We start from the raw sequence: 26431 nt of genomic DNA, 5'->3' as shown, positions 1-26431 counted from the left end.
AAATATTAAAAAGCGGGGAAAAACGCGTATCGCCCCTTTATATTTGTTGATGGTTTTAGTTATGAAATATATTTTATTTATTTATAGATTACTGTTTGTAAAAATAACAATTGAATGATGTTAATAACAATAAATAGCCAGTCATTAATAATTTTGATTAAGAGATTTAGATTAGGAAACAATAGTTTTGTTTAACACTATGACGAGTGAAGTATACTCACTCATAATAATTTAGTAAATATATTTCAAAATATACTAAACACAAAAATTTTGTTTAACAGCTTAGCTTTCCTACTAAAGCAATATTACGGATAGAATATTAAAAAAAAAAACACATTCGCGTGTGTCTAGAACATGGCAGTGTCAAGCAAGAATCGAATGGAACTATGTGCAGGGAGTGACAATGAACTGCACAGGTTGCGAGACAGGTGGAAGATAATTGCCTACATCGTCAGCAGCTGTGCCACCCGCGCTCTGTGAACTCCATGTTGGATTAGACCTAATTAAAAAAAAAATTAAGCGCTGTGTACCGCTGACTGCTAAATATACAATTAATTATATGCACTATGACATTTATATTATTGTCCTGTTGTATGCAAAATAAGGTAAGTTATTTTTTATAATTTAACAAATACTTCTTTTTTTTTAATCTCGCTAAAGCAAAATAAATTAGAAGTAGTGTGACCTCCAAAAACACTTAGAATTATGTAAGAGAATCAAATTCACATTATTACTCACGGACGAAGTACGCAATATGCATTTAAGTGAAGGAAAACAAGCATTAATTTGTTAGAGGCGAAACAATTAAATAATACATTAAACGAACAAAGTACAATGCCCTCCATAGTTACCTTTATGGACGGCACGCCACACGTGTCTGTTATAAAATTACTTTAACGTACAATATTCAAATAGATATTTGATATAAGAACTAGGGCGCCTTATTTACTTTTACCATAGATAATAAATATTAATTGATGATATTTAATAAACAGTATTTTTCATTATTATTATTGGTGATAGGTTTTGCTAACACCCAGAGACGTGTTATTGTTCCGCCAAATACATTACCAATGTCTATGGATAGAGCGACCGCACACCATAAAGTGGCCTGTATGTATTCTGTTCATAAAATATACATATATATATATAAAATTTGTAAATAGAACAACACATTTTGTTTCAAACTATCGAGTCGTATATTCAATATATTTGAATCATATGACATAAAGATTATTTACGATATTAGAAAAGCACGAAAAATTCAATTGTTTCAAAACATCCTCATTAATATACTATTCTTTATCAAACTACTTAAAATAGTCCTAGATCGGAGTGTAATCGATTGAAACTACTCCTAGTTATTCAATAAAGAGACACATCACCCACTCAACGGTGGCAACGAAGTTACATTCTTAACAAGAACGAATATTTGTTCAACTGAACTCTTCCTTTTTTGATTACATTGTGTCTTGCGCGCTCTGCCGTACATATTTAACTTGTAAGCATCAAGGTGATAATCTTACAAACCTAATGACCTGGGTGGCGACGGACCTCCAGAATATAATAAGTATTACGAAATGTTTTGTTTTTTTTTTACGGCTATATTTTATCTGTAATTTTTACAACGACACAAATGAAACAAAATTATTATTTACTATTATTTAAAAAAAAAAACATAGTTTTCTAAAGACTTAAAATGAAGCACGGAGAGCACAACATTGTTGTCAATAAATGACTTCAACGATGGAACGTTCGGCGGTGTCTTTAATACCACACGTTCATACTAATGGGTTATAAATGTGTCTTAACTAAACTGTAAGTGTATTCAAGGTTTTTGTGGCATTGAAAAATTGTAATGCAGCATTGGTATGATAATTTACATTGTTGTATTTACTAACGCAACTTGACTTTGACTCGATTTGATCGACTATTGCTGTAGTTTACACTACCGAAAAAAGAAAACAAAACTTTAGTTGATTACATTGCTTATTAATATTTAAATCATTATATCCTCTTACAATATAATCAAAACATGCTTCATTCAAGTTTGCTCTAACAAAAACTTTTGAATCGTCATTTTACATTTTTTGTTTCTCTGTCCTCAGTTACTCTTTTCCACGAATAAATTTTCAGGAAAATCCAAAAATAATGACACCGCTTTTGCCGTCTATATAATTTTAATGAGTTACCAATGCTCTTATACGTCTGTGGTACGATAGTTGTAAGCTTCGCGTTGATAGGACAATAACTGTAGCAGGACTGCAATAACTCCATAAACAAGTATAAGAGAAGGTCCCAGGCGGATGCGGCTATGTTAGGTAAGTGTGCCATGTTATAGCGGGTGTGACTGGACAATGTACGAAAGGCGTTTGACCGAGCGATATTTATCTCGCGTTCGGTCCTACTTAGGTACTCAAGCGAGTAAGATTACACGTTAGTAATTGATTAAATAAATTATCGAAAAAAAAATCAACTTAATTCTCTGTACTTTGTTAAATTAGGAATATTTATTTTTATTATATTAAGAGCGAAATATCGATATTAATTTATAATTTCATATAATTAATATTTAAATTCGTAATAAAATTTTAAATATGATTCCTTTTTGGTTTTATTACCGTGGGAAAATTTAGGTTAATCATTGTGACTTAAATGTATCGAAGATTCAAGATTAGATCACCTGTTCGAAATTGGTACTTCTTTGGAAGCAGGTAGCAGTTTTTGTCGGTGTTTAGCTTGTTTTTTTACATTACAGTGGACTCTTTAATATAATTTATTAAACACCTGTCGTATTGAGAGAGCGATTTCAATTCACAACTAATGTCATTTTATTATTATTACTTGATAAAATATTTTACTATACTCAAGTCAATTTTATAAATAATCAAAACTTTCAAATATGTTAAACAAATATTTTAAATATGCGTTAGGTACCAAATGCGACGAATTCTCATTTAAATAATAAGTTTTTATAGTCAAATAGTAAAATGAAAACACGTTTAACATAAATTAATAGGCATTTGTAATAAAGACATTTAAAAATATGTATTAATATTTTTTATTTCATTTGCATAATGTGAGAAATTCATTTTAAAACCAAGTTATAATGAGTTGTCGAATATTATGTATCTAACTTAGAAATCAATTGCCCGATGGTATTCAAATGTTTTCATTAATAAAATACACGTACTTAGCTACTATAAATTAATATAAACTGAATACACCTGTCAGTAACTTTTTACGACAGCCGAATCAAAAATCAATTAAGATTTTTTTAGAGCGGAAGTCATTTAATTACCTTTTATATTGTAGCACTGACATAAATAGTGCTCCTAGAATTTGTTACAAGTATTATACGAGTATTTCAATTAAAGCTTCCGATTAAAAATAACTTAGTCTAAAATTGTACATACCTCTTCAAGAATGGGACAGCTCTTGTAACGAGATTTTTTGATTGCCAGTTCCCACCAAGGCACAGGTGGTTTCGAACGAAGAATGGTCTGACAACCAACCTTCGGATCTTGAGATTCATACAACGTTCCTAGCTTCCTTGAAGATGGCGACTCACTATCCTCCTCAGCTGTTATACCAGTTACACATTCACAGCACTTATGAGGCTTCTTGGCGAATTGATGTGATTTATAATCTACACTGAAGGAATGCCTGTAGCTGAGTCGTTTCGAGAAACCGTTCGTTTCGCTTATTGATCTCTTAAAACCATTTCTACTATTCTGTAACGGCATCCTTGGTATTTGCTGCACTTCGCTTGGGAGGCCACTTGAATCGTTCAAGTTATTGACGTCACTGGATAAGGGAGTGTTTGGTTCGGAGTGGTATCCAATTTTGTTTCTGTGTAGACTGCCGTAGAACGGATTTTCGCTTATACTTGGTGATTTGAGATCTATAAATTTAGGTCTCCTCATATTTAGCGTTGCATATTTTTGAGGCGACTTGTGGAATCTAGACTTGTTTGGCAATTCTTTGAGAACGTCTTCCGTGTCGGTGGATGGTATCGTGGAGTTGTCACTGTAACTCGATATTGGCCGATCGTTATCGGTGAGGTATGAGGAGGATTCAGAACAGTTATCTCGATCGTTATTTCTCTTTCTATAGTCAACGGAAGATCCCGTGGCGTTCGTTCGTACGGAATGCTGTTCCGTGGCGTCCTGGTTTGTTGCGTACGGTTCATAAGAATGACGTTCGTCGTTAGTTAAGCTTGCAATACTAATTTTTTCCTCTCTTCCTGGATCTGTATCTTTCGGTAGTTCTAAGCTTTTTAATCGCCTACGAGGTTTTGTGTCGATTGAATCATAATGAGTTTCTTTCCGATCGGCTACAGATTTCACTGGTGAACTGCCTTCCGATGGCGGTGGTGTTACTTTGGCATAAATCGGTTCGGTAAAGCTAAATCGCGAAGGTTTGTTTACGTAAATACTGTGAGATTCGCCTGCTGCATATTGCACCCCACAGCTACTCTCTAGAAAGCTACTCTTAGGCGCCCTATTTATTGTAAAATATTCCGAATGCCTTTGAGGTAGATTAGCGTTATTATTTGGTTCAACTAGATTTCTTATCTTTATTCGACTTCTCGGGGCACGGATTGTTGCAAATCCATCATGAATTGGGGATCCATAGTAAGTTGTGGGTGAAGTAGTCACTGCCATTTTGAGTACACTATTTGTAATAACACATTATCGTCATTTTATATCACATTAAACGTTTTTCAAATATTATCATCTATTGACACCCATCTATTTAAAAACAAAGCATTCATAAGATAAAAAGAATTCTTATATTTGGTACTTACGTATCTGGTTTGTGTAATGGAAAACATCGTTGAATTTATTGAGAAAAATATATAAAATCAAAATAATTAAAAACGTTGCTTTATCTGCAGACGTCACGGTATACTGGAATCGTATTACAACTTATAGACTGAGATCGTGGAATGAAAATATTTAATCAAAAAAAAAAAAAAAGATACCTTAAAGTCAATTTATTTTAATCTAAAGACGGCACTGTTGATTAGCCCCCAGGCAAATAAACCCTGAGTTTTAAACCACGAATGTGAATATGGTTTATCGTACTTACTATATTTTCAAAGACACAAAAAAAATTGGGCATTACTCATCTTAATACATATTTAGATAACTTGGTCTATTTCATTATTATGTAAAGCGGGCAGTTAATAAAAACTATTTTAAGATATCGTCGAAAAGATCAATACAAGTACCGCATCAATTGAAAACACTTGTGAGAACACATTGCCGTGACTGTAATAGATTACTAATAATAAAAATATATTTAGGGTGAAGGGATTCAATAGAATTAATAGAATTCATATATAGTCTTTGTTAATGAAATACATTGAAATATAAACGTGTATATTTTTCACATTTGAGTTGAATTAATTGAAGCATTATATTGTAGTGTGCAAATTCAAGATTAAAAAAACCTTTATAACATCTAATATGTTTTTAAATCAATGAGACAGAAGTTATATTTGTTATCTGATTGTGAATGTTATTATGATTATCGATAAAGTAATTTTGCGTCTTGTATGATTTCAATCGAACGCCTCGGTTGATACGAAAGTCTTGCGCTAGGAAAAGTCACATACGAACGCAACTTTCTAAATCAAATATCAGACATGTACTTCTGAAATGAGTGTGCAAAATGCATATAATTATTCTTATCTTTAAATCGACTGTCACTATCGACATAAGAAACATAAATGCATCCGGTGTTTAATAAAAACCAACTATGATTATTCACTCGCTTTATTTTTTTTATATCGTCAATGAGCAAAAATGGTTCAATGGCTAGAACACGTCGATCAAAACCGAAGTTTGTTTGTTCTAACAGCAAGCACAACTGAATTCTCATGTGCTTATTTATAATTCATCTCGATCTCAGCGGTGAAGGAAAACATCGGAAGGAGTATTAAATTCTGCCTCAAGTGTATTCTCCAGCCTGCAAATCAATGCATGCTGGAATATGGTCCAAATCTTATCAAGAAGACAGAAGTCTTTTATCCAGCAGTGTCAAAAGGCAGTTACTTTTTCTATTACATCATCCTATCATTGTAAAGGATCGAGTAAATACTGGTAATAAGCTTTACAATTATCTCTTATTAAATTTATTCAAATTCAAATCGTACGATTCATTACGAACGTTTCTTTCTCGTCATTTGAATCGTCATAATACAAATATGTCCGTTCGTGATCCGTTATTGTCTATTATTATCTACTTGAGTCATATTTAAGTTTAAACCTTTCTCAGGTGATTAGGGTTACTGTGCTCGTTTGTATCGAATAAGTTCTTTTGCAGAAAGAAATGTATAAACTCATTTGTAATTTGAATTTTGACCTTAATTAAGTAACAGTACAAAATTTCGTTAATTATTAATTTTTTTTTTAAATGGAGCAATAAAATTTTTGTTACATTTAAAAACATGAAAAGTAATTTATAACCCCATAAAACGAGCATTTATTTTTATTTATATGACGCAGTAATGGCATCGCCACCCTAAAACAACTCTCATAACCGCAACGAGCTTGTTTTGTTTATTTATTTGGTAAACCTGAGTCATTTCGCTTCTCATGTTACAATAATTTTACTTATATTAACACCTAACCCGTTAACTACTTGAATTACCCTTTCGTACTTCTGTTTCGAAATGAAGGCCTTCACGTGTTCTGGTTAACATTTCAAAATAATGTAGTTTATTAAAACGTATGAATTTTACTCCAAATTTATATTACAGCATATAATTTAATCACAATGAGACATTTTTTTTAAATAAGGTTGTGGCAACTAAAGGAATGATACCACGTGTCATTCAATTTAGCATTATGGCAATACAGATTAAAAATAAATTTCAGATTTATTAAGATTGTTGTTGGATAATTACCAAAATATTAAATTTTAAGGTATACCTACGCTAACTCAAAATATACTGCCAATATCACGTTACACGTATGACAGCATATGTATTTGTCTTTAAGATAACTAAGTAATATTATTATGACACATAATAATCGTCGAAATGAACTTTAATGTAATACGAATGAAGAATAGTTGGCCGACAAAAAGTGGACTCGAAATAAATGATGATAAAATTACCACTATAGCTTGTAAATCACCAGAAATAAAGTCTGCGTATATTAAATGAATAAAATATGACACGTATGACGTAACTGTCAGTCAAATTAACTTTAAAGCAATACAGATAAAGAAAGTAACCAAGCAAGTGTTACGCTTTGAATATTTTTCAATAGAAATATGAATCATCAGCGATAAATAAACTTAAAGCTTGGGAATTACGAGGGCTGAATTATTCATTTGTTCGAGAAATAACAATAGTTGATTCGGTATGCGCACAAAGTACAGACATAACTTTAAAAGGTACTATTTTAACTCACAAACAATTAACCGCCTGACTACGAATACACAGACTCGGGTTCAATAACTGAAACTAAATTTGATTTACCATGTCCATGTGGTAAAAATAAAGTTATCTTACATTAACCCTTATAACTTACCTAATATTACTATGATTATTCCTATTGTACTTAGTATTGTAATTATCATTGGGTTGGAAGGATAACGACGAGAGGTAAGTAAAATCTACAAGCAAAAGCTGGTCTGACTCCTCCAGGATCAGATGATGCTTCTTGAAGTTTTAAAATATAAACAATGGGACTCTCCCGCTATAATGGATTTATCGATATTTTTATTGGATTTGTCTGCATTCATTTTTTTTGTATATATAAACTGGCTTTTTTATTTTTAGAAGACCCGCTAACAATACATAATGATGTCAAATTAGGCCATCTTGAGACTTTAATATATAGTATAAATAATTTAATTTAATTATAAATTTAACTAAATATCAAATCAATGGCTAAGCCAAAGAAAATACATTGGTTATAGTTCAACTTACTAACCCTATAAAATGATGCTTTAAAATCTTGCTATAAAAATTTCTAAATGATTCAAAGGCCGCCTATATAATAAGCTAGTTAATATGACATTCAATACATCGTGTACATGTTATCATAGGGGTTAAATAATAAATTATGCGGGGTCAAATACTAGTTCCCTTTCGAAGTATAACACAGTTTGGGACCTTGAAATATTTCTAAGTGATAAGAACAATTTTTATAAGAAGTAACAGACTAAAAAATGTTAAGCCTTTAATGTATGTTTATGTGTGCGTTGGTTTTTCCTAAATGTGCATCACCAATTCCAAAATTAATTCATAGATAGGCAATCTATTGATGTAAATTATACGAAGGTTTTAGTATGAAGTCTTAGTGAAGAATTATAACATATTTAGTCAATACGGAAGTACAATAAATACCAACTTAATTAGTGATTGACATAAATAAACAACCGCATCTATTCAAAATTTTAAATTTTAAACTTTAAAAAAAATAATTAAGCGTTAACAAAATTGTGTAAAAAAAAAATAGGGAACAAAATTGTCTTATTCATAGTAGCCGACGCGTACGTTTTTTATATTAACAGAGAAAGGGCTTCAAGAGACTGAAACGGAACAATGTTTATATGCCCATCTCGTTCCCTCTAATGGAGGAGTACGGTTTGCTGCTCCCGTATCAACGACCTGCAGTTTATACATACACAGATATGCGTGGACGCGTGACCTTAAATCAACGCAATAAAGGCTATTTTGCAATGGAATGACCCATATCATATTTGTTAAGGGAACGTTTTTGTACTGAGCTGTGTAGTAACAGTGAGTTTAATATTTTCATTTCACGGTCATTTCATAACATTTCGTACTTTCTTATGGTAAATAAATTTATCGTACTTTCTTTTGATAAATACAAAGGCGTTCGTAATTTAGCCAAAATAATTTAATACGTTTTAACCTACTACAGCTTAAAATATTGTTATTAAATAATATTTAATAAATAAAGAAGCACTATAAAAAAATTAAACAAGAGGATTCAGTATAACAAATAAAGCTAAATTCGCTCCGTATTAAATTTAAAACTGTATTACTATTCAATAAAACTGAACTGCGTTTAGAAATGAGATTTTTAGTTTGATGGATTTTCTACTAACTGCTACCTCCGTACTTGTGTAACGGCAACGATACGATCTCGATTATATTTCGATCAAAGTTCGACTGAACCGCAACTGGATTGCTGTGTCACTTAAATAGGAAAACGGTAGCAAGTTGCAACGATAACTTTTTAATTCGATTGAGATAAGGTGACAGTTTTTTAGCAGAATTTGCATTCGGCTTTAAAAATGTACTCAATACCCTCAGATAAACAAGGTATCTATCTATTAACCAATACAATTATGATGTACAGTTCTGTTTGTTAGTTTTAAAAGTTATTCCAAGAAAATACACCTCTATATGTAAATTACAAATTTCTCTTAAACCGACTTTTAGATAGAATATAGATAAGCATTGGTGTAACAAATTATTTTGTTCTTTTTTTTAGCATTAGCAGCCTGTAAATTTCCCACTGCTGGGCTAAGGCCTCCTCTCCCTTTGAGGAGAAGGTTTGGAGCATATTCCACCATGCTGCTCCAATGCGCGTTGGTGGATTCACATGTGGCAGAATTTCGTTGAAATTAGACACATGCAGGTTTTCACCGCCGAGCACGAGATGAATTATAAACACAAATTAAGCACATGAAAATTCAGTGGTGCCTGCTTGGGTTTGAACCCGAAAAATCATCGGTTAAGATGTATATTTATTTTGTATTTTATTTATTTGTTATTCAAAAATATTATTATTGTTTTTTATTTATTTCTTAATTTTTTATTTTATTGTCCATATTTTTTGCAATGTTTTTATATATCTATATAAATTAAATAATCTTAACCATCAATCCTGGGTAATTTGAATAAGAGCTTTGATTGTTTACCATCAAATTATTCGGAGACATAAAAAGTTGTTCCAGAAAAAATTGGTACTGTTAAGCGGTCATATCATAACGGTATATGTTCGTGAGTGGAGCATCATATGGAAAACGATTGTTTAGAAAAGTAATAAGCGAGACTATTCAAGCCTTTTGTGTGCCAAAAGCGGATGCGGGCACGATTATACCTATAGTGATGAGATTTAAGATACGAACTCGATTTCGAAGAAAAATCAGCATCAACTGACTATATATACTGCTGCAATAAATAAGACATCCACGTTCCTACAGGGTCTGTAGGACGACACGCCCGGCCTTTCAAAATCAAAAAATCAAAATCAAAATATACTTTATTCAAGTAGGCTTTCACAAGCACTTTTGAATCGTCATTTAACAAAATATTTAAAGTAAAGCTACCACCGGTTCGGAATGTAGATTCTACCGAGAAGAACCGGCAAGAAACTCAGTAGTTTTTTTTTCTTTTTCAACATCTGAAAATACAGTCATGTTATGTTCATGTTATGTTCATATCATTTTAGTGTTTTATGTATATTAAAGTAAATGTCCTTAGCCGTCGTTTTCATTACGATCATGATAATGTCATAAGCAGGAAGTTAAACAGACCGACAAACGGCAACATACGTTAACATCGCACTCATCTTTTTACCGTGACAGTGCCCGCATCTGCTCACATAGATTGTCAATAACGGAAAGACGGGCATAGCATCTCTTTATCTATGTAGAACGATTTCATATTGATCAATATTTTAACTAACAGCTGCTTGGAAAAAGATAAAATAGATAAATATTCCCAGCTGGACATTTTTTGTATAACCTATATATTTTAATCGATTAAATGAATATATAATTATCAAATTGTAATTTAAATGATTTCTTTACAGATCATTTATTAACATAAACGTTATTAACACGAAGGCCTTAATTATATAGAAAACAAAAATTAAAAATTGTTACGGTGCAAATCATAACCGCATATATTAATAAAAAATAATGGCGAAAATGCTAGCAACATTTCCCCGTTGAATCACAATGTACATACATATAGTTTACTCCGGTTATTAGAATTTTTAAATTGCTATAATCGGCCCCGTTGTTGCAACAATACAACACACGAACAAATACAGACTAAAATAAATAAGTAAACATAATTTGAAATTAGCCAATTAGGTGCAGTTTCGATAAATCATTACCGTATTACATCTAAACATTATCGGATCGCGAACAGAAATTCCATAAATGAGAATTCTAGCATGGTTTTACTTTTACTCGGTATATTCGTAACAATAAAAACCGATGAATTAAATTTAGATAAAAGTTTGTTATGTAAGAAGTGTAAGATCAAGTTAGCAAAGGCGTATCAATCATACATTTTATATCTTCCGATAGAAAGTACTAAAACAGGTTTCCGAGGAAACAAATTCTGCTTGCGTGCTTTTAATAAAATATATAACAAAAACAGGTATTTAAACGAATTTATTGTCTATTAAATCGGAATGTTTGAGTAAACCAAAATAGGTATGACTTAAGTTATAATAAAAAAGGCGCGGTTAATGATAATTCTACAATGGTCGCAAATTTAAATAATACTTTATTCTGTTTGCTTAGAAAACATTCCACCGATGGTGATTTACTGCGTCAATCAACTTGATACGCAACGAGGATAATGATGAACTAAGAATTACGTACATATTGACCTTTAAACGTAAGGAAATACAAAGTTGTTCTTCCAGTAACGCGTAGAATCAAAGGAAAATGTCTTTAAAACTTTTAATAAGGACAAAGTGTGAAATAAATAACAAAGAGATAAGGAAATAAGTTACGTCACAGATAACGAAGTAAAGTAAGACGCCGTGATATCGCGGAAATATTTTAAACAAATGGCTAAAGCATTAATTATACTTCCAAAAAAAAACCAGCTATCAAGTTAAAAATATTTTTTTTTCGTTTAAGATTTTAATATTCATCTTATTTTAATTATTTATCTGCTCCTTCACCAAAAAGGCCTTTTAATTGTGCTTTAAACAGTTACTTACGTTTTTTTTTAATAAATCAAGATGAAAGACGCTTTAGACTGTGACAAATTTGACATTAGGATAATATATTTTTTTTTAATCTTTATAATTCACAATCATAATAAAATAATTGCTATTTTTACACCAATAACCTAATTTTCTACTGTTTGTCCTGATTGTCTATTAACGCAGAGCCACAACTACTGAGTCAACAAAAACGAAATTTGGTAATTACGTTATAAAAAAATATTTTCCTGTTCAACCATCTCTTACTCTTAAGAAAGGATTTTTTGGAAATTTCAACCTTGGGAAATAGGGAGGGTAACTTTATTGTTACCCTTACGAAGTCGGGACGGGTAGATAGAAGATAATAAATAATAATTAAATATTTCGAATTGACAAAAACGATAACTTATTTAAATACATATGTCGATACAGTCTTGTCAAAAGCACCAAAAGTGCGTATCACTTTACTTGGTGTTTGGGCTTTGTGCAAGCCTGTCTGGGTGGGTACCACCGACTCATCAGATTTTCTACCACTAAGCAATACTCAGTATTGTGTTCCGGTTTAAACGGTGAGTGAGTCAGTGTCACTACAGGCACAAGGGACATGACATCTTAATTAATATTTCTTACAGCTTGTCTATGGGCGGTGGTGACTACTTACCATCAGGTGGCCATGATCACCTGCCAAGCTATGCCAATTGCAAGATTTGAACCACGCATACATAAGTCAAACAAAAGTCCGTAAAATGAAGCAACATTTTTTATTTGCCGTTCCTTGAGACATCATTTAACATATTATCATGAATTTCAAATTTATGTGCATGGTGATACACAGGTTGCGGTGCCTTAATGTGTAACTACGTCAAAAAAATAAATGTCAAAATATTTTTGCATTTGAAAAGTATTTGTGGTTTTATTTAATAACATTTTTAGACTACAATATATTAGTGTAATAAATGAAGACATTACGTCTGATATAATTATATTATTAATGGTATGGAAATCTTCTCATGGAAATAATTATAAGGATGAAGTACTATATTGATGGAACTTAGCGAGGAATTAAAGTGGAACAATTTTGTATGTTCAAGGAGCGCATCTGTTGAGCACATGGCCAGAACAGAACGTACGGTTAGACATTCGATATGAAACCGCGTCATCTGTTTAAATTTTCAATTTTTAAAACGCGGTCAAGGAGCTTATATTACGCTACCTTTACTAAATAAACCTTAAACAAAAGTTAGAACTTATATGTATATATCTTTAGGATACTACCACACGTTAGTGTTAAAATCATAATTATGTATTTTATAATAATTATCAAAGCAAAAAAGTATTTCTCTCAAAGGTCAGCTATTTGTAAACGGTAGCCTAAAATCTCTTTTTATACGAGTAACGCTTACAAAATAACTGTAATTTTTTAGAACTTCTAGACAAACAAAAGCTATTAAAAACAAGGACGAAAAATATACTTTATAGTTCCGGAAATTTAATAAATAATTTTTAAAACATGTTATTTTTTTCAAACGAAAAATAAGCCTTTATGTGAGTGATATTATAAGCATTCGAGTTGTACATGACAGGGAAACCGCCAGCCAAAGTTCTGAACCGGAACGAACTATTTCGAATGAAATATGCATTTACCTGTACAACAGCAAATTGCAAGTGTGACGAAATGACAGAAGATTGATATTTCGAACCAAAATATGAAAGGTAAATTCAAAAATAGAATATAGTTATGACGTAAGAGAATAAATTACTAAAAACGGCTTGAAAATACAAACAAGTCGTTATACGGACGTTTTTTATCAGCACTTAATGAAGATATAACGACATCATCATACGAAGCTTCAAATTGAATCTTCTCGTGCGACACAAGAATGAGTAAATAATCTCTAGACATCGGTCATAAACAAGCATGCCGTGTGGGTTGGGTATTGTCTGCCTATCTTGTATGCTCGATATGTTATGTACAAAGCAATGGGTTTAAGGGCATCGCTGTAACCTCTGACATCCATTCCACTCTATTGTCATGCTAATCGCGAGTAAATAATCTACTGTAACGAATTTCGCATACTATAAATTTTGATTCTGAAATTAATTGAGTAAATCGATTCAAACATATCAATATTATTTTTGTCGTAGCCGTCGAGTGTTTAAGAATATTTTATCCATATAAAACAATAACGTTATCGCTTTTAAAATGGCTGGGACTGATAAAGAATATTTAATTTTCAGAGATGTGATAGAATTTTTGTCACATGTCAAGTGTTATCATTTAGTTTTAATCCAGTTAGACCACCTCGCTGCACAAACAGTTCATAAGTAAATTTCTAATTATGCTGACTGAAACCTGACTCTGATGCCGGCTTATCTCGCTTAAGTGGATGAACTACTTGGCACTTCCCGGCTAGATCCATGATCCTTTGTAGAGCTTCCTTCCGTGCTTCTCTTGATACAGGATAATGGGTAGAGTACTTACGGACATCCCACATCGTGTTTACTTCCAAACCAGTTGGGCCCATCATGTGAGATTCTCGGAATATGCGTGCTGTTAATTTGAGCTCGTTCGGAAAATTTCACACTGTGGTTTGTTCGTACGTATTTTACCAGTAACCACAATCGACAGTTTGATATTTTCATAATTTACTACGAAATCCTTAATACGTATACAAGTGTCGACACGACATATAAGTCGTTAGGTATTTTACTCGACTCGGTACTATTTGCATATCGTATAAGCATATGCGAACGACGGTTACAACGAAAACACGACCAATAATAAAATTATAGTCTTTTTTCGAATTGTTATAGTAAAAATTGTTCGTCTGTCAAGGTCATAGTAGACGGTTAACGGTGACGCAATTCTAAACGGGTTTTCGAGTATTATAAATTCATTGATAAACCCTCGACACAGCAGGCGTGAATAAAACAGGATAATTAATATTATAATATATATTTTTTTATATTTCCTTCTACGTGTTTAATTCGTTATTTAATATTTGTAGCTTAAGAAATTTAAGCAAATATTGTTATGAGTATGTCTGAATTATCGATATTTTACATATGTTATCAACACAATGAACTTTTACCGGTTAAACTAACTGGTCACAAAATTCTACGGCAGTCAAATACAATAGGTCTTTAGCTTGAAGGGGGGATTGTTTATGACATCATATATCTTATTGTTGTCTGTAATTACATATGTTCATAAGATCGTCTTACTTACGATATCTGTCTATCTTACCGTATAAATCAGTTACCTTTCAGTAAATAATGTTTCGTAGTAGACCAGTTTATTGTTTGACATGGGTATATAATATACATTTTTATTTTTATCTTAAAAATATTCATATAATAAAACTAACAGTTTTATTATACCAGTATATTTTTATTTTATTTACGATCGATAAATGCAAATGCAAGAGAAATAATATTTAATATATATACGTCAAAATGGTACTAAAATTTGTATATAAATGTACAGTCTAGCTGCTGCAACGCGTGGATTCACCCGCGATACTGCTCCGCTTGTAGGTACGGTCTACAGAAGGGTTACCTTTCTCGATAAATGCTTTTTTAAATTAAGCTTCTACATCCTGTGATTAGCACGTTCAAATAAACTTTTCAGCTTTGTATATTAGGATAGATAAAATTATAGTTATAACCGATGATCACATGGAATGGTGACACGATTCCTATCAGCAGTTCCCTATTTTCAAATAAATTGACCATATGATGACGAGTGAGCCAATCTGGGCAACTAAAATGTAATACCCCCCAAATAAAATAATATTAGGTATTTAGTCAAAAACATGTTTCATGAAACGAATAATAATTTTAAACGTCGTTAACTTTGATAACATTTAGTGTCCATTTGTGATAAATAACGCATATGTTTTCATTTACAAAATATCTATCAGAAATATAACGAACTTTGAATCTAAGACTTGATTGGTTTAAATGACCGAAAGTGATTGCCGCTGCATTGTCTGAGCAACATTTATTAATACGTTAGTAATGGTCAATAAATAAGAACGATTTGACATTTTAATAGCTCTGTATACAGAGAAATCAGCATATGACATAAGTTATTCGTAAGCGCTACGTCGATTCCTATTAGCGAAGGTAGTAATAAAATTAACTTAAACTTTGAAACTAAACAATTATTTTCATTTATTTATAACTTTATATCCTGCATGAATTTAGTTACGAAAACATTAGTTACATGAGAATTTCCAAGAATTTGTACCAATACGCATTGTTTTAAAAGTTACGTACGTATTTCATAGTTTTCTTCACGCAAGGCAATTTAATATTACCTATATAGGATTAGAAAGTTACAACGTTTAACTTTTTGGTTAATGTAACACTTTAATACACCCGCCATTATACGAGTTCAATGATGTGCATAATTGCTCTATTAAGGATGTGCTTCATTATACTAGTATTAAAACTCTTATCAAAAATATTTAAGAAATCGAAGGAAACTGGTTTATGTTTCCGACATTTACATTTTTGAACGCTCGAAACAATTGATCGATCGCCTCTTTAAAATACCGATTCTACACTCGAATGTACGCATACGTAACTAATGAATGATTACGTAAAAACAATTTCCAAGCACCTGACTTCCATGTGTAGACCATGAAATGCCTATTAGTAACTAAAGTTTTTATCTTATACGCATTTTACGAGTTCGTTGTCTTTGTTCTGTAAACAAGCGTACTATTTTCTGTGTATCCGAAAAGGGTTGAAACTTTAAAGGTTACATGATGAGGTAGCTCGTAAAGTACACCGTACCATGTTTAGAAATAACTTTGTAAAAAAAAACTGGTCACGTAACAAATCCTCGAGTAATTTTCTTCGTTCGTTCAGTAGGCGTAGGAACAAACAATGAGCCTGAATGTTTACTATTTGGTTTCCATATCGTTTGGGGCATACAATAACAATTATCACGATGTCGTGAACATAAATTAAAAATAACTCCTCTATGTCCTGAGTAAACTCTTGTAGCATGATTCTGTTTTTCGCTCAGAAATTTGGAAATGTCATCAACGGAGTAAAAATATTTGTAGAGTTTTTATTACCATTCAATACGATTATATATATTTTTTAAATGTACGATATAAACAAAGTTAAGCGTGAATTTAGTTCGAAAATTGCTTCATTTCAGTCCCGGAATAGTCTAGATAGTGAAGGCAAACTAAATTTATAACATTTATGAAAACGATCTGAATTCACTAGGACATTTAGCTTATTGAACGAATAAATAAAGCAGGGGCGCTACATATCTCCGTCTCCGTACGAATTAACCTCAATTGAGAATGTTGTAGAGGCGCTTGCTTGATTGAAGATGGCGTATTCTAACTGCAAGTAAATTCTTCAAAGAGTGTTCCTGTCATTTGTTACAACTCTTTAAATATAATCGAATGCTTCTTTCGTACTTTTTTTTTTTAAATCTTTACTACTATAATGAGAAGGCAAAATTTATTTGTATGTAATGAGTAAACTCAGGAACTAATTGTCCAATTCCAATTCTAAAACTACGTCATTAATGAGTGGTACACAAGATATAAATTATATCCAAGTATCTATATAATATAATTTTCTTCATTAACAAATTTCACCAGTGCGAGTTTCGTGCGAGTCACTAATATATATAATATCAAAGAAAACGAGTATAATATAGATAAACTTGTCCAAAAAGGTGTGTTCCATAGTTAATATAGATAAAAGATAATAACGCTAACGCTTGGACAGGTATTTCATATGCGTGAATTGATAACAGTATCTAAATAACAAGCGCTCGAGTAATTTGTTTCGTGTGTTAACGTACAAGAATTGACTAATGTAGAACGAATACATTTTTCGTTAATAACATTATCATTTCGTTTGCAATCTATGATTCCACTTTAAAATATATTTATCATCGTATCGATTGATTTCACTAACGAAGCACTTGAGTTGGTTGCATATATTAAACAGTATTATAATAATGTACTCAGTAGAATTATAAAGTAAAGTAATTTAAATAGTAAATGCGTAAAACGAAACAATCTTCATCCAATAGAAGAGTCGTTCCGAACGATTATTTACTCACAGAATACGAGATGAAGCTATTATTGTAAATAATATAAATACCATGTATTTATAAAACACTTTTATTTAAACTTATATAATTAACGACAAAAAAGTGCTTCCTAATATAGTTGTCCGTTATGTAACATATTATTAAGACTCAATTAAAAACTTGTTTATAATATTACCATAATTTGTGTCTTCCTTTCGTCCATTATAAAAACGCAAGACATAAGTTGACGTCTTGTACTCTTCGTTGATTTATTATTATAAGGATCTAAATATACTAAAAGAAGTAATGAAATACAGTGACCTTCGTGTAATATGACAAAAGGTCGCCGTAAGAATCTAATCTATTGTAATAATACGTCTAAACTTTATCTACTACACGTGCAATGGTTCTATTTATCAGACAAGATTCAAGCGGTTGAAGATTATGAATTCGTTATGCAGTATTGAAATAAAAATCAAAATTTTATAATATACAATAAAACATTAGAGGAAGACGATGAAAGTAGACGCGAGAAAGTTAGTAAATATAATAATAATCTTGCAGTTCATAATTACAGCATTTACTTAACATTTCTGTAGACGTTACTGTCATAAAATGCTTAATTATTCCATCGCGTATAAAACACATCAAAAGAAATTAGAATCAAACGCCTGAGGCTATATAAACCAGATTCATCTGTAAACGATTCTGTTTGATGTTTATTTTTATGTTTGCAGTATTTTGTTTTATATTTATTTGCGATCTAATACTTTTTCGATAAGCAGGTTGTGACTACTGAGCTGGTACTTAGATTTGGACGTATAGATTAATGATTATTTCTTTCTTATAAGCATCAACTTGGTTCGATCATTTATTTAATTTCTCAGGGATGTATTTTTCCCTAATATTCATCTATATTATAATAATATTCCTCTATTTATATCCTCAGTGACTTAGTTTTTGCCCTTGTCATCGTCCCTTAGAACGCTTTTAAATTTATTAATATTCTTTATGTTTTAAGGCTTCTAACATATCTAATTATCATATACATAGTACCATAAACAGCAACATATATAAAATGTCATAGTTATCGTATGATAAGTAAGTGTGAAGATAAATAGATAGATAAATTTTTTTTAAACAACAAACTTTGTACTATTTTGATGCGGATTTCTAAATTAATTTGTTTTTTTTTTTACATAGTTGTTTAGAATTATATTTGCATAACATTACTTTATTATATTTGTCGAATTTTATATGCGAATATTAAACAGTATAATACATAAAAATACGGTCGAGTGTTTAGATTTTTGAATATAATAAAAATTTTAAATAAATGTCGTAAAATAAACGAAAAGGTATTCAACATTAAAATTCAACAAAATTTTATTTTTTTTTTAATTAAAAAAAGTACATTCATTTAAAATGTAAATATTGCGTGCAAAATCAAAACAGCTAAAAGAAATATTGGAACCAAACAAATTAAATTCTACGTAAAGCTGGGTTCGTTAGACAACAAAGATCCGGCAGTCCAACAATGAAAGTCAATGAATAAAGGACAAGTGAATAAGTCTGGCTAAAGGAACGACTAAAGAGGGTTCCACAGATATCAGAAAAAAAGGGGCGAATACCTGCTCCCTTAATAGTTTAAGAACATGAAACGTACAACCCTAAACTGCACCTCGTATTTCCTTGTCATGCTCGTAATATTTGATCATATTTATCAGAGAAGTTTATGTTGTATTGATAACTTATGTATGACATAAATTAATTTATTCCGACAAATTTTAGGTACATTACAAGCAATATTTTCCATTACACGTCCAAAATAAAAACAGTGATTGACGTGTATTTTGTATCGTCAATATTAAAATACACGACACGGATGTCTTAGCAACAAAACAACAAACGGTAATCAAACATGTTTTGCTCCTATAGATCTTGAAACAAGAGAACAGGGCACTGCTTTATAAGTACCAAATACGAAGAAATTCTTACACCACTTTCGACCACTCATATAATAATAATCACTTTTATCACAATAAATTCACTGCAATATTCGAACAATTGTTTATACGATCCGAGAAATAAACGCGCACTATGTACGCGCTCGGCGCGCGTGCGTCCGTCCTTTATCGAGTTTCAAAACAAACTGGTTGGGACGACGATAGTGAACTACTAAATAAAACTGAGTCACGGAACCCTGAACACTCCGGACTGATCGCTAATCAAAAGCATAAGTTACGGTCTATCGGGTCCATATAAAGGGACAGTATTGTAGGGTTATTTGGTAGTGTTCACAATAAATTAATAGATAATTCGTTTTATTATGATATGTATTTATTACGGCTATAGAATAATAAGTTGAATTAAAATGTGTATTTTAATGATATGATGCCGTACTGTTGGACAAAATGTAAAACTGTTACAGCATGGGATGCTTGTTGAAGCTGGGTTTTACTTAGCTAGAAGACTAGGATATATACCAATGCTATGATACGGCTAGAACCGTAGTATATTATTAGTATCCAATAATAATTATATTTTAATTTTTGTGACAGCTCATAAGTTTTGGGACTTACATAAAAAATAATTACTTATAAATAATATATACAGGTTAAAAACAATGAAACAGATGGGCGCTTAATAAGTTCCGTACATCGCGCTCACTTGTTGCGCAAGGGACCACTTTTGAAGATTTATAGGGCATGATCTCGAGTTACACTTGATAACGTCTCATTTCTGCGCACACGCGGCATACACAAAGACCAAAAACGTTTTGTTTTAATACAAACAAATGTCAACAGGTTTAAGAAAAAAACGGTCCCGAGTACCCAAACTGTGTATATGTTTATATTTTTATTACAGTCGAAAACCTTGAAAAGAACATTGTGACAATTGCCACTATTACACAAACGGGTCGGTTCTGAAAAAAAAAACTTAACGGAAATTAATTTATATAAATATAAATGAATGTTTATTAAGGTCATTGTTAAAAATCACAAAAACGTTCTAGACAAGCAAGTAGTCAATCAATTACTACAGTATTTTGCCTATGATGAATCATTTGTTGAAATTTTGAACACTGCTTGGCAAACATTACCGACCATAAAATCAAACCTACTCCAATCCCTAACAGTAGTATCCTTTGTTGGTATTGGATTATTGCCAACACACGCTCTGTGTGGTTGTAAAGACTGCCAACGAATTTGTTGGTTTATATTAACTCCATAGACTAAAGCAATTATGAGCTAATAGCCAATTCAATTTGGTATAGAATTTCAATAACTAAAAATGTTTTGTAATATGCTTATTGAGCAAAATGGAGCTAATTTAAAATTGCATTAACTCAAGAATAGTACCAATATGTTCAATAAAGAACAGCATGTTGGTTTTAATTAATATAACATTGAAATAAATTAAACTAAATGTAATTATTTATTTACATAACAATTAAAAAACATGAAGGCCTTAGATATATAAAATTATACTGAACTTAGATATATATAAGAGCTTATTATTGTAATTCGTTTATTCAAACAAAAGTATACAAATATTCGAAATTTCTTCTTACACAAAAATATTGACTTGCAGTTTCATAAATATTTAAGTCATCATTAGAAAAAATCATGCTTTAAGTTAAAGTGGCTATGAAACCTTAAAAACGCCAAAACGAACAATGTTTCCAATATTGTCCATATATCGATTTAAACCTAAAGCTAGCGACTGACCTACTCGTAACACAGACTCGTAACTTTAGCAACGAGCATGATACATTACGGAATCTGCAGAATGTTCGTAAATCGTTCGCTGCGAGCAGTGTTCAGGCGTGTTTCAATTTCGCCGTAATGGTAGACGATAATACAAATACATAGAAATTTAAAGCGACACGTGCGTAAGCTCGCAAGGACGCATCGACCCTGTACTGCTTGTAACGTAACACCCAAAGGGATTCGTCGGAAAACCAACGATCGGGTGAAACATGACATATATTCGCGAGCGCTTCGACTTGCTCTACCGATAAAACAAATGCTTACATCGGTACAGTTTACATGACTATTTTTATATTTCTCGATTGTTATTGAGAAAAACTGTTCATTTATTTTTTATTATGTTATTTCTTGTATATTCGGTCTTTATTAAAAATCTATGGCTATCTAAAATTTCAATGGTTAAAGACAATACAAAGACTATTTACTATTAAAGTATTGATGAAAGAAAAATGCTTTGTAGCATAGATAAAATGTTAAAGTTAAATTGACACAGGTCAGTCGCCAGCTTTCGAAGGGCGTCACAAGAACGATTGATGTCCGCGCTAAGTTCAGTTGTTGAATTATTTATGGCGGCGTTGTTTAACAGTAAATTAGACGTACAAAAACAACTCAGAAAGTCTCTTATTGAAAACTGCACTTCTTTGTCCTTTGGACGAGCGGAGAGATGAGGCTATTAATGAAATCAATGGTTATTTATCCAACCCTAATGAAGGTAAAATAATTTAAAGATTTGCTTCGCTTGGATTAATAATGAGCAGGTTTTGTTTGTTGTATTATATGTAATGAATGGGAATGGCATTTTTTTTACTATATGAAAATTTACTTTTTAATCGACTTTTGAAATGGAGAAAGATATCTACTTAATTTATATTATGGAACATTTTCACAAATGTGTACTTCCAAAATTATGTTTTTTTAATAACTTCGACTTTGGTCAGTAAACATATTGACAAACTTAAACGTTTGAATTTCGAATGGGGTTAGTCCGAGTCACTTACTTTCATATGTACATACATAATATGCTTAAAAAGTTACTTCTTGTTCGATATATTGAACAACCTTGAATGAACCTTTGATTAAATCCCATTTGATGTCTTATTAAAATAAACTATTTTTTAAATAAAATAACTTTGTCGTCGTGACTCAATCGACCACGAGGTATGCGGATTTCGTGTAGAATGTAGGAGAATAATGCTTATTTTTAAAGGTATTATTACCCAACTATATTTGTATTTACTATTGTTTAGTACATTATTAGAATATTAAATTTTTCATGATATTGTAACTTTTATATTAACTAATTTAAAAAGTGTCAAAAATAAATAACATTTTTAATAACAGTTCCCACTCCACTTAGTCTAATTCAAGCACTAATTATAATGTTGATGATGATCAACGGGGTAAGGCAATGCTAACTGCGTAAAACATATTATATTGCACAAGTCTACGCGCAAACAATAGGGAATTCTCTATAATACGGTCAATCTCATAATCCGATAATCAATAGGGACTATAATATATTTTTTTTCAAACTTCGAGTTACTGTTTTTTTTTTTTCGACATTTGTCATATATGTCATTCATCGATTTATTTGTCAACTGTCATTACACGCTGGATATTATCGTGATTAGTGACATTAAAATTTCATGAACTTAGTGTAATATCGTAAGTAGGTAGGCGACGACCATATTGGCTTAGGTTTTACCCCTTGATATCAACAAAAACCTACGTAATATGTCGTAACGATGTAACGATAAAAAAAAACTTAAGGGTTTACGTTATTTTTTACGACCTCGAATCAGTTTTGGGACGTTGATTTATAAACCTCTTTGGTTGCGATACTTTTTTCTATAGCATCCACTAAAGTTTTATGTGTAAATACTTTACGATATTATCCTCTCAGCTTAAGAAAAAATAAAAGTATTACTTTATATCTTAATATATTTCAATAAGATATACTTATAAGAAGGGTGATTTATTATGATTATATAATATATATAGAATATAAGCAATGGCCAATTATTAGGAATCACTAATATTCATATTTACCTCTCCATTAAAGCTTTTACAACTTGTGTCATGAGCGGTGACGACAATAAGCCAAGGGGGTCAGGACCGATCTTGCTACTTTAACCCTTAAAACTAATAATAATATTTGAACAAAATATATTTAACTATGATTCAGTACTGAGATTAAGTTTTCTATTGATTTATAGACTTAATTCCGTGTACGTGAGAAAACCAGTTGTCAAGGCTTACCTTATATATACGTATTTGCGTGAATGAAGTGTAAAAGGAATAGAAAACAAACATTTATCATTATACTAATATAAATTATTAAATGAGGAATTCAGGAAAGCGCCATCGCTTGCACTAACCAGTCGCCAGTCAGCTTTATCTTGCCGCTTACTATTAGTACCCTTGCATACTTGTGTATGTATGCCTTTAATTCAACTGTTTGGCTTTCATTCGTTGCTATCTCTAGTCATATCGTCAGTCAATACATATTTTCGTATATCATCCCTAAGAACTCTTATAGTATCTTTGTCTGGAATCTATTAATATCCTTGAAAACTTGTTTGTATCCTATGTGAAATATGAAACATCATTGTTACCTCTAAGCAAACATAAAACAAAAGCTGGCGTAAAATAAAACCGGTTAAAACCGGTTACCGTGTGACATAATCCTTAAGTTATAGTTTAATCCTACGTTTAAATTTAAGATTGCAATATGTAGTAAGAAAATTACTGCATTTAAACGCATCAACCTTATATCAAAATGATTAGATTGTTGCGTGATCATTGTTATATTAAAGAGTTTTAATAATGAATTAAATACAAAAAATGATATCTAAAAATTGATACTAATGTATCCTTCACGTAAAAATACATCAATTACAAAGTTACAATAATTTATCTTTCCATACATACATTATCTCTGTCTAAAAATATACATGTAACGTAAATTTATATACAAGCATTTTCATAGTGCAAGTCTCTTGCCATGATAGGACAGCCTATCAACCTTCGGAAACGTCACTTCAATAAAAACATTTCTCAGATATGTATACACGCCTTAACACAACTTTCAGTTAGGTTAGACGGTGTTAGCAACTGTTTGGCACACATTCCTACCACCCGATATGGCGAGCGACCGCACTCACGGCCGTGCGACTCGATTGAACCTATGAGCCATTATCTGATCTCGTCGTCATTTCTTTTAAATGTAATTGGATTTTCGCGCTGCACTTTAAATTCATGTCAAAGTGCATGGGAAACAGTTTTATTGATGTTGACATTTCTTTACTCTTTAATACTATTGTAGGGTTAGTAATTAGTAAGAATACGTACATAATTTATTTTTATTGTGACAGAAGATATATGAGTATAAAAGACATATATATGTTACTGTAAAAGCTCGAACTACGGTAAATCTTAAGATTTTCCCGTAAAACCTAAGATTTACCGATTATGAATGGTAAATGTCCATAAAACTTTGGGACTCGAACTTTTACCATCATTCACTTGGTAAATCTTAGGATTTACATGTTAGGTTAGGTTAGATTGGAATGGTAAAAGGCCGAAAAAGTCGTCCCTTTATAATAAACACTTACATTTACCAACTCATGTCGGTAAATAGTCGGTTTTACTGGAAAATCTTAAGATTTACCTTAATTCGAGCTTTTACAGTAACATATACATAAATATGTTATTCAGTTTTTATAGTTTGTGTCAAAATAACCGCAGGATATTAAATTGCGAATTTCTTATCTTAGCTCAACAGCCATCACGGCGCCAAGCGATCTCTCCTCTTGTAATATATTATCGTTTAGTTGTTATAACAAAAAAAGGATCGCGGATAAAGAGATGAAACATTTTCAAACAGGGAAATAATAAATACACGTTAAATCTGACTACATCCCAAAGGGGACCCTTGTGATATTTCATGATCTTTTACCCAATTCCACCCTTTCGAGCCTCACGTGATTAATAGACGGATATTTTACTTATTTTTTAAGGTCGATTATCAAACAAACGAAACCTATATCATTTTACATTATATATAATGTAAAATATATGGAGATCATTCTTATTTACGTTACATTTAAGTTAATGTCATTAAATTGTAAGTATTTGTAACGAAAAATAATTATATAAATTAATAAAAATAACGTGTAACGTTATATTTCATAATATCGTTACATATAAAAATAACGCATTAATTAACAAAACAAACTTATTTCCCAGGTTTAACGTTCTATCTTATATATTTTAATGTTTTATCTTGTATAAACCTGAAAAAGGTTGTTTTATTTTTAAACAACCTTTTCCTTTTTTGTATTAGTATTATCATAAAATTGAAAATTCATATAATATAGGACATCTGATTTAATAAATAAGATAAATTAATTAAGGCAGGCGTTGCTACATTGTTATGAATATTGGTTTACTAAAGCTGTGTTATCATGAAGGTTTTTATGTGTAACACAAGTGGCCTTAAAAATATAAGCGTACGATTAATTCGTTATCAGAGACATATTATTATATAAATATTATATATAAACACCGGAGGTTCAGAGACGACTGTTTGTAAAGTGATCACTCGTTTCGCTTAGTCATTACCTTATTAAGCACAT

At 31.2% G+C, this 26431-nt stretch overlaps 1 protein-coding gene across 9 annotated transcripts in view; it reads right to left on the bottom strand.

Moving 5' to 3' along the window:
* Positions 1-26431, bottom strand: part of Sick (sickie) — a 207465-nt gene that overhangs the window by 13425 nt on the left and 167609 nt on the right. The window lies entirely within an intron of this gene.

The sequence above is a fragment of the Vanessa tameamea genome, chromosome 5 (genome assembly GCF_037043105.1).
Source record: "Vanessa tameamea isolate UH-Manoa-2023 chromosome 5, ilVanTame1 primary haplotype, whole genome shotgun sequence".
Classification (NCBI taxonomy): Eukaryota; Metazoa; Arthropoda; class Insecta; order Lepidoptera; family Nymphalidae; genus Vanessa; species Vanessa tameamea.
Note: the sequence above shows the minus strand (reverse complement) of the source record. Positions and strands in the feature narration are given on the sequence as shown.